The sequence below is a fragment of the Fukomys damarensis genome, unplaced genomic scaffold, assembly GCF_012274545.1.
Source record: "Fukomys damarensis isolate Sample0158 unplaced genomic scaffold, DMR_v1.0_HiC HiC_scaffold_2, whole genome shotgun sequence".
Classification (NCBI taxonomy): Eukaryota; Metazoa; Chordata; class Mammalia; order Rodentia; family Bathyergidae; genus Fukomys; species Fukomys damarensis.
The window spans coordinates 39438067-39449648 of NW_022900914.1; the positions used below are offsets into that span (position 1 = coordinate 39438067).

At 33.6% G+C, this 11582-nt stretch overlaps 1 protein-coding gene across 11 annotated transcripts in view; it reads left to right on the forward strand.

Moving 5' to 3' along the window:
• Nucleotides 1-11582, forward strand: part of Ehbp1 (EH domain binding protein 1) — a 350335-nt gene that overhangs the window by 69302 nt on the left and 269451 nt on the right. The gene's annotated exons all lie outside the window — the stretch shown is intronic.

The window sequence follows — 11582 nt, forward strand, 5'->3', positions numbered from 1 at the left end:
TTCTCTCTGGTCCTAGGGTAGAATATTTTGAAATATTTCTTGGTCTTTTTCTTTTTTTTTTTCTGATTGGCTAACCTATTAAAAATGGATTGATCGGGCCCTGAAATCTTTTAACTGAATTTCTTGAAGTGAGAGATAGATACCTGAGTTTTGATCTTGGATTTGATAGCTACTATGGTTTGAATGTGAAAATTCAATGCCAATGTGATGGTATTAGGAGATGGGGTCTCTAAAAGGTGATTAGGTTATTGAAGGATTCTCTTTTATAAATGAAATTAATTTTATAAGAGTTTGAGAGAGGGAGTTTATTTCTTTTTACCCTTCTGCCTTCTGCCTTGTGTGGATGCTGTAAAAAGACCCTGACCAGAAACTGATGCCTTTTGATTTTAGACTTCCTAGCTTCCAGAACTATAAGAAAATAAATTTCTGTTCTTTGTAAATTAATTAATTTATGGTCTCTTGTTGTAGCAGCATAAATGGACTGATATAGTAGCCTTGAGAAACATAATGGTTATTTAATTTCTCTGTAGCAGAGTTATGAATAAATGATTCAATATGTACCACTTACACAATTGTTTATAGGGTTAATTTGTTCATATTCTAAGAGAATGAACTTGGGATATACTTAAGGAATGATGAATTGCCTGAGTTGATTGCTGGCTTACAGAAGAGAAAGGTATTGGATTTTTGAAAAACTTTTAATTTTTTGTCCAGCTAGTTCTGTATGTGGAGACTAGAACAGCTGGGTGTGGTGGTGCACACCAGTACTCAGGAGACTGAAATAGGAAGATTACCATAAATTCAAGGACAGCCTGGTACATAGTGAGTTCAGGATTGTTCTAAACTGCATTCTGAGACCCTATCTCAAAAAAACAAAAAAAATAAAAAAGTTCAATAACCATTTATTTACTTTTGAAATTTTGTGTATAACTGTGAGTATATTTTTATCAATATACAATATCCATAAGAATTTTTATTGTATATTGATAGACCTACATAAAGAAAAATTTGTTAATTAATTTATTTTTTAATAAAATTTGTTAATTTTAATTGAAATTTAAAATCTTCTGGATTTTTATTTATTTATTTATTTATTTAATTATTTTTGGTACCGGAGGTTGAACTGAGGACCTTGTGCTTGCATCTTGGATTTTTTATTTTTTAAGAGTATCTTTTTCAGTTTATTATTTACTTTTAGTTTTTATTAGTACATGTTTACAGTACAAAATGATTATGTTCTTTGTGAGGGGTTAGGTTCATGTACGTAACACATCTTAATTTTGTATTGCATTTCCCCACCTTCTCTTCTTCATCTCTTTCCCTTTTGCAAAAGATCTATTGCTCTCTTTCCTTTTATCTGTTTTATTTTGCTCTTAATTTATATTTTGTATTACTCATCTAAGAAAAATGATGCAGTATTTTAACTTATGTGTCTGAGTTACTTGACTTAACATTATGGTCTCAAGATGCATCCAGTTTTCTACAGATAACTCAAATTTACCCTTCTTTATGGCTTAGTACTCCCATTGTGTAGAAATGCCACATTTTCTTTATTTACTCATCTGTTGAAGGATGTATAGGGTACTTTCAAGATTTAGCTATTATGAATTTTGTTGCTATAATTATGGGTATGAACATATCAATAGAATACAGTATCTTTAAATCTTTTGGGAACATATCTTAAACCTCCATGCTGATTCCCATAACTGTTGTACTAGTTTACTTTCACACCTACAATGTGAAAGGGTTCCTTTTTACCAACAGTCTTGGCAGCATTTATTATTTGATTTCTTGATGATAGCTATTCTTTCTGGAATGAGGTGTGATCTCACCATTTTAACTTGCGTTTCTCTAATGGCCAGCAATGTTAAATGTTTTTTCCTGTATTTATTGACCAATTGTACTTTTTCTGAGAAGTATGTATTTATTTGATTTCTTGACTTTTTTGAGTCCTTTAGAGGTGTTTAATTTTTTGGAGCACTTTATGTAGTCTATATTTTGTCCCTTTTCCAAGGAATAACTGGCACAAAAAATTTCCCTTTCTGTAGGTTGTCTTTTTACTCTGTTGATTGCTTCTTTTGTTATGCAGAAGCTTTCTAATGTTTTATGATCCCATTTGTTGCTTTTTTTTTCTTGTACCAGGAATTGAACTCAGGACCTTGCGCTTACAAATCAGGCAGTGGAACCACTTAAATCCCCAGCACTCCATTGTTCTTTTTTTTTTTTTTGGTTCCAGGGATTGAACTCAGGTCCTTGAACTTGCAAGGCAGGTGGCAGAACCACTGAGCTAAATCCCTCCATTTCTTCACTTTTGATGTTACTTCGTTTAGAATTGGGATTCTGTTCAGAAACTCCTTGCTTATGCCTTTGTCTTCAAGGGTTTTTTTTTTTTTTTCTGCTTTAACATTTAGATCTTTGATGCATTTTGATTTTAATTTAATACATGGTAAGGGATATGGGTCTAGCTTCAATCTTCTGCATGTGGATAGCTAGTTTTCCCAACACCATTCATTAAACAGGGTATCTTTTCTCCAGTGTTTTATTTTTACCTCCTTTGTCAAAGTTCATATTGCTGAATGTGCCTGGGGTTGTTTTTACATCCTGTCTTCTGTTCTGTTAATCAACATGTTTGTTTTTGTGCCAGCACCATCATGCTTTTATCACAGTAGTTTTGTCATACCTTAAAGCCTAGGATTGTGATGCCTCCTTCCTTGCTTTTCTTGCCCAGGATTGCTTTTGCTATTTCCCATATGAATTTTAGAATTGTTTTCTCTACTTTATGAGGAATGCTGTTAGTATTTTGATTGAGATTGCCATAAATCTGTATATTAGTTTTAGAAACTGTGGCTATTTTTATTTTTATTATACATACTGGTTTTGCCTCTCTGGGAATGGGATATAGTTCAATTTTCTGGTGTTCTCTACAATCTCCTTGTTTCAGAGTACTACAGTTAATGTTGCAGAGGTCTTTCGCTTATTGGGTTAGGTTAATTCTTAAACATTTAGTTTTTCTTAATGTTATTGTAAATAGTATTTTTTTCTTAATTCCTTTCTCATTGAGTTCATTTTTGGTGTACAGGAACACTGTTGAATTTTTGTGTGTTGATTTTGCTGTATCTGATTATTAATTATAGAGGTCTTTGGCTGGAATTTTTTGGGTCTTCTGTGTTGAGGATCATGTCATCTACAGTTAATGATAATTTGACTTCTTCCTTTTCTGTACATATCCCTTTTATTTTTTTTTTCTTGCATTGTTGCTCTGGCTAATGTTTAAATTACAGTGGTACTTTGGTTTATGAACATAATTTGTTTCATGATTTTGGCAAAGATGGCCACTTTTTTGTCTGTATGGATGGCTCTGGTCATGTTTGTCACCTGATATAGTTTGTAAACAAAAACAAATTTTGCCAAATACTGTTGTTTTCAAACAAAATTGTTTGTAAACAAAAGTCTTCATGAACTGAGGTACTACTGTGCCTTCTCTGAAAATTTTGTTTAATGATTTACTGCAGCCAACAGAAAAATAAAGTAGGGAGGTAGTTGTGTGAAAGATTAGATGGTTAAGAATGGAAAGTCTACAATTGTTTTATATAGGGTAATAAACCTAAATGCAAAATAGATTTATAAATTAGACCTAAAATTTTCAGTTTATGTAATTAAAACAAATATTCAATGTAGTTTTATTTTTACCATGTAATATTATAAAGATGGATGTAATATTTATAAAGATGGCAATGTATGTTAAATAAAAATTCTTTGTAATTGTGAGCAGGTCAAGTGCAAGAAAAAAAACTTCTCTGTAATTTTGAATAAATTTCTTTCCGGGATTTTCAGTCTTTTTTTTCCCCTCGTTGTGTTTATTGGTACATTTTAGGTATACAGTACAGTTACATTCATTATTGGGATCTTGTACCTTTACATGACAGGTCTTACTTCTCAGTTTTTCCCCTTGTCCCTGCCCTCCCTTCACCCCCTCAGGATTTTCAGTCTTGGAATCCAGCAGGTCACAATTTTCTCCTCCTGTCTTTATGCCTGTGGATTTGTGAGGTGCCTCCTCCTGCTCTAGAGGCCCCCGTCCATATATCCTGACTGTGGCTACTGTCCAAGGCAGGGAGTATCCTTGGTCTCATTTGTAGATGAAGAAAGCAATCAAACTACTGGTGTCTGTTGGATTTGTACAGCATGGTGGGGATTCAAGCAGACTACTACACTTAATGCTAGCACTTTTAGACACTTGCCAGGCATGGCTTCTTACCTTGGAGCTCTGGGCCCCATGTTCTTCCTGGGTGGGTGGGGAATGTCTATATCTAGCTGGGCCTGTCCCCATGTCTTTTTGTTCTGTCACTCATGTAGTCACTGTAGTAGGGTAACACTGGAGACCTTAAAGTGAAATTGTTCTGTAGTCTTTCTGTGGATCATTGTAAGTAACTTTTTCCCAAAATTGTTCTTCATTAATTCTCTTCAGAATGCTGGGAACTGTTTTGGATTTATTCTCCAATTCCAGCTTGCCACAAAGGAGTACCTTCTGGTGTAAAACCCTATGCTGTTTTTGTAGTTTACAATAGCCACGAGCTTTTCTTGGGGTTAGTACTGTTGGCTCAGTCTCTTATTTTCCCTTCAGCTGTTGGCTCTTTGAGGATTACCTTCTCTCCTGGGGCATTGGCCTTGTCCATTGTCAGGTGGTCAGTTGGTCATCACCTCTGCTGTTCCACTTATGACTCTGTCGTATAATCACTGGAATGGAACACTGGAGACCCTGAAGTGAAGTTGTTCTGTAGTTTTTCTGTGGATTGTTTTAAATAACTTCTCAAAATGGTTCTTGATTAAACCTTGTTATAGTTTGTGTTTAGATGTCCCCCGCAAAGCCTCCTGTAGATGAGAGGGGACTTTCATTTTCAGAGGTCGTTGAATCTGGAATGTGTAATGCTGGGGTTAAGGTATGTGATTACTAAACCACTACATGTGAGTGATTAGTCTGGCACCACCCGGATCCTGGTAGTCTGAATAAGATAAAAGGGGCAGAAAGATGCTGTATTAACTCTCTTGTTACCTTTGCTCCGTTGAATGTACCATGTTGTTTCTCCTCTGCGATGCCTCTTTGCCATCCCTGTTTTGGAGCCAGTCACTTATGGACTGAAACCTCTGTGAACTGTAAGCCAAGTACACCACTTCCCTTCCAATTTTGGGTGTTGAGTATTTTGTCTCAGCAAAGAGAGTAAAGTAACTAACACAAACCTTCTTCAGTATGAGGACACAGCGGGCTCCAAGGTCTTAGGTGTTGGTGCACACAGTGAGGAGTCCATGGGCCAAGTTTGGCTGGGGTGAATATGTGGTTTCTTTTCATCCACAGGCACATCTTCCATCTGTTCACATCAAGTTTTATTTATATTGAGCTGTACTTAGAGTACAGTACACTTATTTTAATTATACAGTTCAATGAGATTTGATCAATATCTATATACTTAGTAATTACCACTTCTATTGGAATGTAGACTGTTTTCACCTTTTTCCTTTGTTTCTCAGCTTATTCCTAACCCTCAAAGGAAGTCACTGTTTTTATTTCTTATCATTATAGACTAATTTTGCCTGTTCTTGAAGTTCATATTAAATACTACTGTAGTCTTGTTTAAAGTATGTCTTTCTTTGGTTCACCATCATGTTTTGAAATTTATTCATGCTCTTGTCTCTTTTGGTAGTTTGTTACTTTTCACTGATGAGTAATATACTATTTTGGAAAAATACAGTAATTTATCCCTCTATTGATGAACATTTTTTCTAGTTTTATACTTTTGTGAATATTCATTGTTGTGAATAGCTTCTATAAATGTTATTGTTGAAGTATTTTGGAAGACATATTTTGTTACTCTTGGGTATATACCAATGAATGGAATCCTGAATAATAGGGTAGGAACGTTTTCAATTTTTTAGAAATTGCCAGGTACTCCTACTAGCAGTGTAGACATTTAAGATGCTTGACATCATTAATAGCATTTTCTTCATAGCAAACATTTGTAGTTATAGGGCATTACAATTTACTTTCCTGTCCACTTACATATGAGAAGGATTCTAAAAATAGACAGTAGGATGTGTTGTCAGTCATTATTGCTGATTAGGTATTAAGTTTTTGTGGAAAGGACTAGGATTGAGTCTTAAGTTTTTGTGGAAAGGACTGCCATTATATATATATTTTTTCAGTATAATAGATAAATATGATTACTATAAATGTTAGAAATACAGTAAATAATTTTAGCTAATAACAAAATATAATTTCTCTTTTAATAATTAGTGATTTTATGAAAAATATTGTAAAACATAATAAATCAATCTATAAAACTTTAGGTTACAGGTCAGTTTAAAACACCCATATCTGTTATTAAGTATTCTTTTTAAGATTTAATTGCAGTTTTGATATTCAGATAATTTTTCTCATTGATTTATATTCTTTTTCATATTGTATCAAATATTGCTTGAATGCAGATGGTGAAACACAAAAATGCGGTTTGGTTTGTCTCAGAGTAATATTTTCCAGAAGAAATTACTTTTTCTTGAGCTCATTTTTCAGGTGTAATTCTGTTAATATTTCAGAGTCCTCTGTATACAGTCAGTGCTCTATATCCATAGGTCCCACATCTGTGGATTCAACCAGTTATGGATTGAAAATATTGGGAAAGAAAAGCATGACTGTATTTAACATGTACAGTTTTTTTCCTCTTGTCATTATTTGCTAAAATATACAGCATAGCAAGTAGTTACATAACATTCACATTGTTGCAATCTAGAGATTATTTAACATATATAGAAGAATATCCATAGGTTATAAGCAAAAACCATTTCATTTTGCATAAGGGACTTGAGTATCTGTAGATTTTGATATTCAGGAAGCCAGTCCTTCTGTAGATTTTGATATTCAGGAAGCCAGTAAAAGACAACTATACTTTACAATCATTTTGCTTTTTCTTGAAACATTATACATGTACTCTTTTGGAAATTTTTATGAGAACTGACAATGCATCAAACTAACTACAACTTATATGTACTATGTTCATGTATCTATGAAAATGCTATCTTATGAGTTGTATGTAGTAGCAATAAAGTAAAAATCAGTTCTAATAACTATGAAGGAAGTATTTATATTGTAGAAGTTAAACTAATAAATTGAAAAAATCTTGGGAAACTTAATATCCATGGAATTTCTGAATTTTTGAAATACACTTGTCCCCTCCTGTTGTTTGTAAAGTTAGCTATGAGTTATATTAAATTCACAGACTAGAACTATTTTTTTTTCTGAAACACTCTTCTTTTTCTAATTCTTTTCCTTTATAATATATACATTATTTGCTGCTAAGTGCCATTGAAATCACTTAGAGGCATATTGGAATCATTGACCAAAAAATATTCTAGATTTTATTTTTTAACTATGTTTTAGAAGGAGTTTGAGCTACACAGTGATTTTTTTTTGTCATCTCTATAGATTACTATTTATCTTTTGTAATACTTATATATCTTAGGTGCCATATATATGAGAGTCCACCAAAAATATATTCAGACTTCATGAAAATAACTTGTATAAATATTTTAATACTAAATTTACTGAGACATAATGAGATTAATACAAGTTACCTTTGACCTCTATAATTACAAAAGATGCTCAAAGTGTTTGCCATTAGCTTCCAGACATTTATTAGTAAGGTGAACTGCTGAAGTGTGTTAACTCCGGCGGACTCTATACATATCATTGAAATTTAGAACTGACACCCAGGTTAATCAATTCACTATCAGATTAATTAGTAAATAATAATGCACATTGCCTTATTTATTTTAAAGTTTAGTTCACAGTTTTTTGTTCATTTTCTGTTGGTACATGTATGTTTTTAGAGGGAAATGTTTAAAGAGTTCATTGTGAATTCATTTTTGATTGAGAAAATAATTACCAAGGGTTAATTAACACACTATACATTTCTCCACTTTCTCTTCTCAAGCCATGGCATTTATAACAAAGACTTTTTTCAGTTTGCAGTTATTTGTATACAATTAAATAAAAAATTTGTAACATATGTGACAATAGGAAGCAGGGCAATCATGGTAGAGTAGAAAAATTATGGTAGGGTAGTTATGTTAGATTAAATTGTTTTCTAACTAGAAATTTAAGCTTGCAGAGAGATAGGAGATTTCAAAAGGGAAATCAGAACTTTAAAATTTTCACCAGTTTTTTTTTTAATGGCACTGTCATTCTAGTGCTATGTTGTGCTACAGCCTTTAAAATGTGTATCCTGAGCTGGGTGTGGTGGTGCATGCCAGTACTCAGGAGTCTGAGGCAGGAAGATCACTGTGAGTTTGAGGCCAGCCTGAACTACATAGTGATATAGGGGTATGGGGAAAAAATAAGAACCAAGATACATTCTATAAAGGTACAAGATACATCCTATAAAGGTACAAGATCCCAATGATGAATGTAACTGTACTGTATACCTAAAAAGTACCAATAAACTTAAAAAATAAAAAACAAACAAACAAAAACCCCGAAATACGTATCCTTTCATGTCAGGAGGAAAGCTATATCCCCAGAGCTTTACCTAATAGCAGTGATGTTAGCAATGCCAGGATGACATTTTATGTGATATCTTGAATATATGGATATAGGCAATTTTACTTTTATTTATTTGTTTATTTATTTTTAAACCAGGTGTGGTGGTATATACCTATAATCTTAGCACTTTGGGAGACTGAGACAGGAAGATTACCAGTTCAAGCCCATCCTGGACAAAAAACTTATCTCAAAATAAAGAATAAAAAAGACAGGGCTAGGACTGTAATACAGTGTAAAAGCCCTGGAGTCAATCCCAAGTACTGGAAAAATATATACACCAGTTTCATAAGAATATAACAATTTTACAGTGATATATGCTCACCCATGTTTATAGCAGCACAATTTGTAATATCTAAAACTTGGAAACAGCCCAGTTGCCCATCATATGGAGACTGGATAAAGAAGATGTGGTTTTTCTATAAAATGGAATACTACTCAGCAATAAAGAATGAGAAATTAGAGTCATTCATAGGAAAATGGATGCATATTGAGATCATACTCAAATGAAATAAATAAGTCACATTTGTGAATACCAAATAGTTTCTCTGGTGTGAAAAACTGAAAGTGTAAATAAGATCCAAATGGTATAATTGACAGTGTGAAATAGGAAGAAAAGGGCTAGAGGTGTAGGAAAAGTGCGAAGGGTAGAGGAAAGGAAATAAGGGAAAATAAAAAAATATGAGAAAATGAAAAAATGGAAATAAAGTTTTTGTAAATAGGGAAGGGAGGAGGGGGTGAAGGGAGGGTAGGGGTATGGGGAAAAAAAATGAGAACCAAGACCTGTCATGTAAAGGTACAAGATCCCAATGATGAATGTAACTGTACTATATACCTAAAAAGTACCAGTAAACTCAATGAGAAAAAAAAAGAATATGACAATTATAAATTTGCAATAAAATACTGTATTTTGATTTTATAGAAATCAAAAGTAACAAGTGAGTGCTTATTTTGTATTTAATTTCATATTAGATACCAATCTTTTCAGGTAACATATGACATGAAATAATTAGAAAGTGAATTTTATAAAGTCAGTATCTAAAATTTAAAAATACTGCCATTTCCCCCCTTAGATTTGCCTTTGAAAGATGCCAAAGGATCAGTGATACCAGTTAAAAAGCTGGGTGTAGTGGTGTATGCCTGTAGTCCCAGTACTGGGAATCTGAGGCAGGAGGACTACAAATTTAAGCCTTGCTTGGGCAATTTAATGAGTTAGTAAGACCCCAGGCTCAAAAAATTTTTTAAAATGACTGGAGAGGTAGCTCATTGAGCGGGCCCTGGTTCCAGTCCTCAGCAATCCTCCCTTCCCACACCAAAGTGAGAAAAACTAGGCTGAGTACGGTGGTACATGTCTGTAATCTCAGCTATAATTAGGAGGCTAAAGGAGGAAGATTGTTGAAGGCTAGCCTCGGCCATTTAGGAAGACCTTATCTTAAGAAAAAAAGTTCAGTGGAAGGACTGAGTATGTAGCTTAGTGGTAGAGCTCTTGGCTAGCATTTATAACCCTCTGGGTTCAACCTATACTGACATAAAAATGAAGGAAGAAAGAATAGATGGATGGATGGACAGATGGAAGGACCAACGAACTATAGAAAGACCTGGGTAACATGTCTTAATCCCTTCTTTGCACTAGGATTTTTTTTCAAATGATTAAATAACCTGCTTTTCTAAACTATGCTAGGGAGATAAATAACTGTGCATGTGTTTTGATATGTAATTCTTTTCTGCAGAAATTATTTCTATTACCTTGAATGAAAACTGATGAGGGTTTTCATAGTGCTGCTCTTTATCGATGATGTGCTTTTTTTTTTATACCAACCTCTTCACCCAAAGTACTGTTGTCTTAGGTCAGTGCAGTTAAATGTTTTTACCAAAGCTAGTTTTAGTTACCTGTATTAGACTTATTATTTTTTTTTCTAGCTTCAGACTCTTAAATTACTACTTTAAAGTAGAAGTTGTAGTAAGTTCTTGGAAAATATGAATACTATTTTTTCCCATGTTTGCCACTTTGTATATCCTTGATTTCTGCGCCAGTAAAATTTACTGGTCCTTTACTTTTGTGCCTAGTATATAACTAGATAATGATGTAAAGCTGCTACTGACTGCACTCATTGTTAGCTACTTAGCTAAACTAATTGATATTGTTACATTATCTTAACTTAGGTAGGTTGTACAGATACAAAAAGAGCATCAGAAAGCCAGAGTTCTTAGAGGGACCATTTTTGCTAGGGAGAGAGATGCTGGATAGAACAGTGAAAAACTGGTGGCTTATGAGCACCTTGGGACCTAGTGTACTTCTTTCCTTTATTTTTAAGAAAATAATATTTTTGTTAAGCAGATTATATTTTTGTTTGTTCAGCAATCTAGTTAGCATTTCCAGACCCAGAACTAAGAATTGAAACAGGTCATTTGAAGGTCCATGCTTTAAGATGCCTGAAAGTACCACATCCTAACTTTGTCCGTTTTTCAGGTTTCCACATCCCTTCCCTTTCCCACATTGGATTGCTATGTGATATATGGAAATGTTAAGACTTGAGAAATAGGACCTTGTTTTTCTTGACTACTGTCTGGATCAGGGTGGAGCTGGGAATAATATGGGTTGGCTGAAGAACTGAATTAAGGAGTCTAGGTTCTCCCTGTGATTACTAGTATTGGTTCAGGCAAGCCATTTACTCTTTGCTTCAGTTTCTTTATCCAGGCCTAGACCAGACCTCCTAAGGTTATCTTCCTTGATAAAATTCCTTAAGGATCACTTTCTTATTGAGAATTTTACATGTAATTCTTTTGTGACCAATGAGAAAAGTTCAATCATTGTACTCATTCTTCTCATTTCAATGTATAGGGAGGAATAAAAACTTAATCATTACAGTATATGACAGTTAAGGTTGTCATCAAGTTTCCAGGTTTAAGTATGTAGGGTGAGTTTTGATTAAGGTTTATTTAAGGAGGACAAAAATATGCTTTCCAAAATAGAGATAGTTTGTTTTACAGAGCCCCC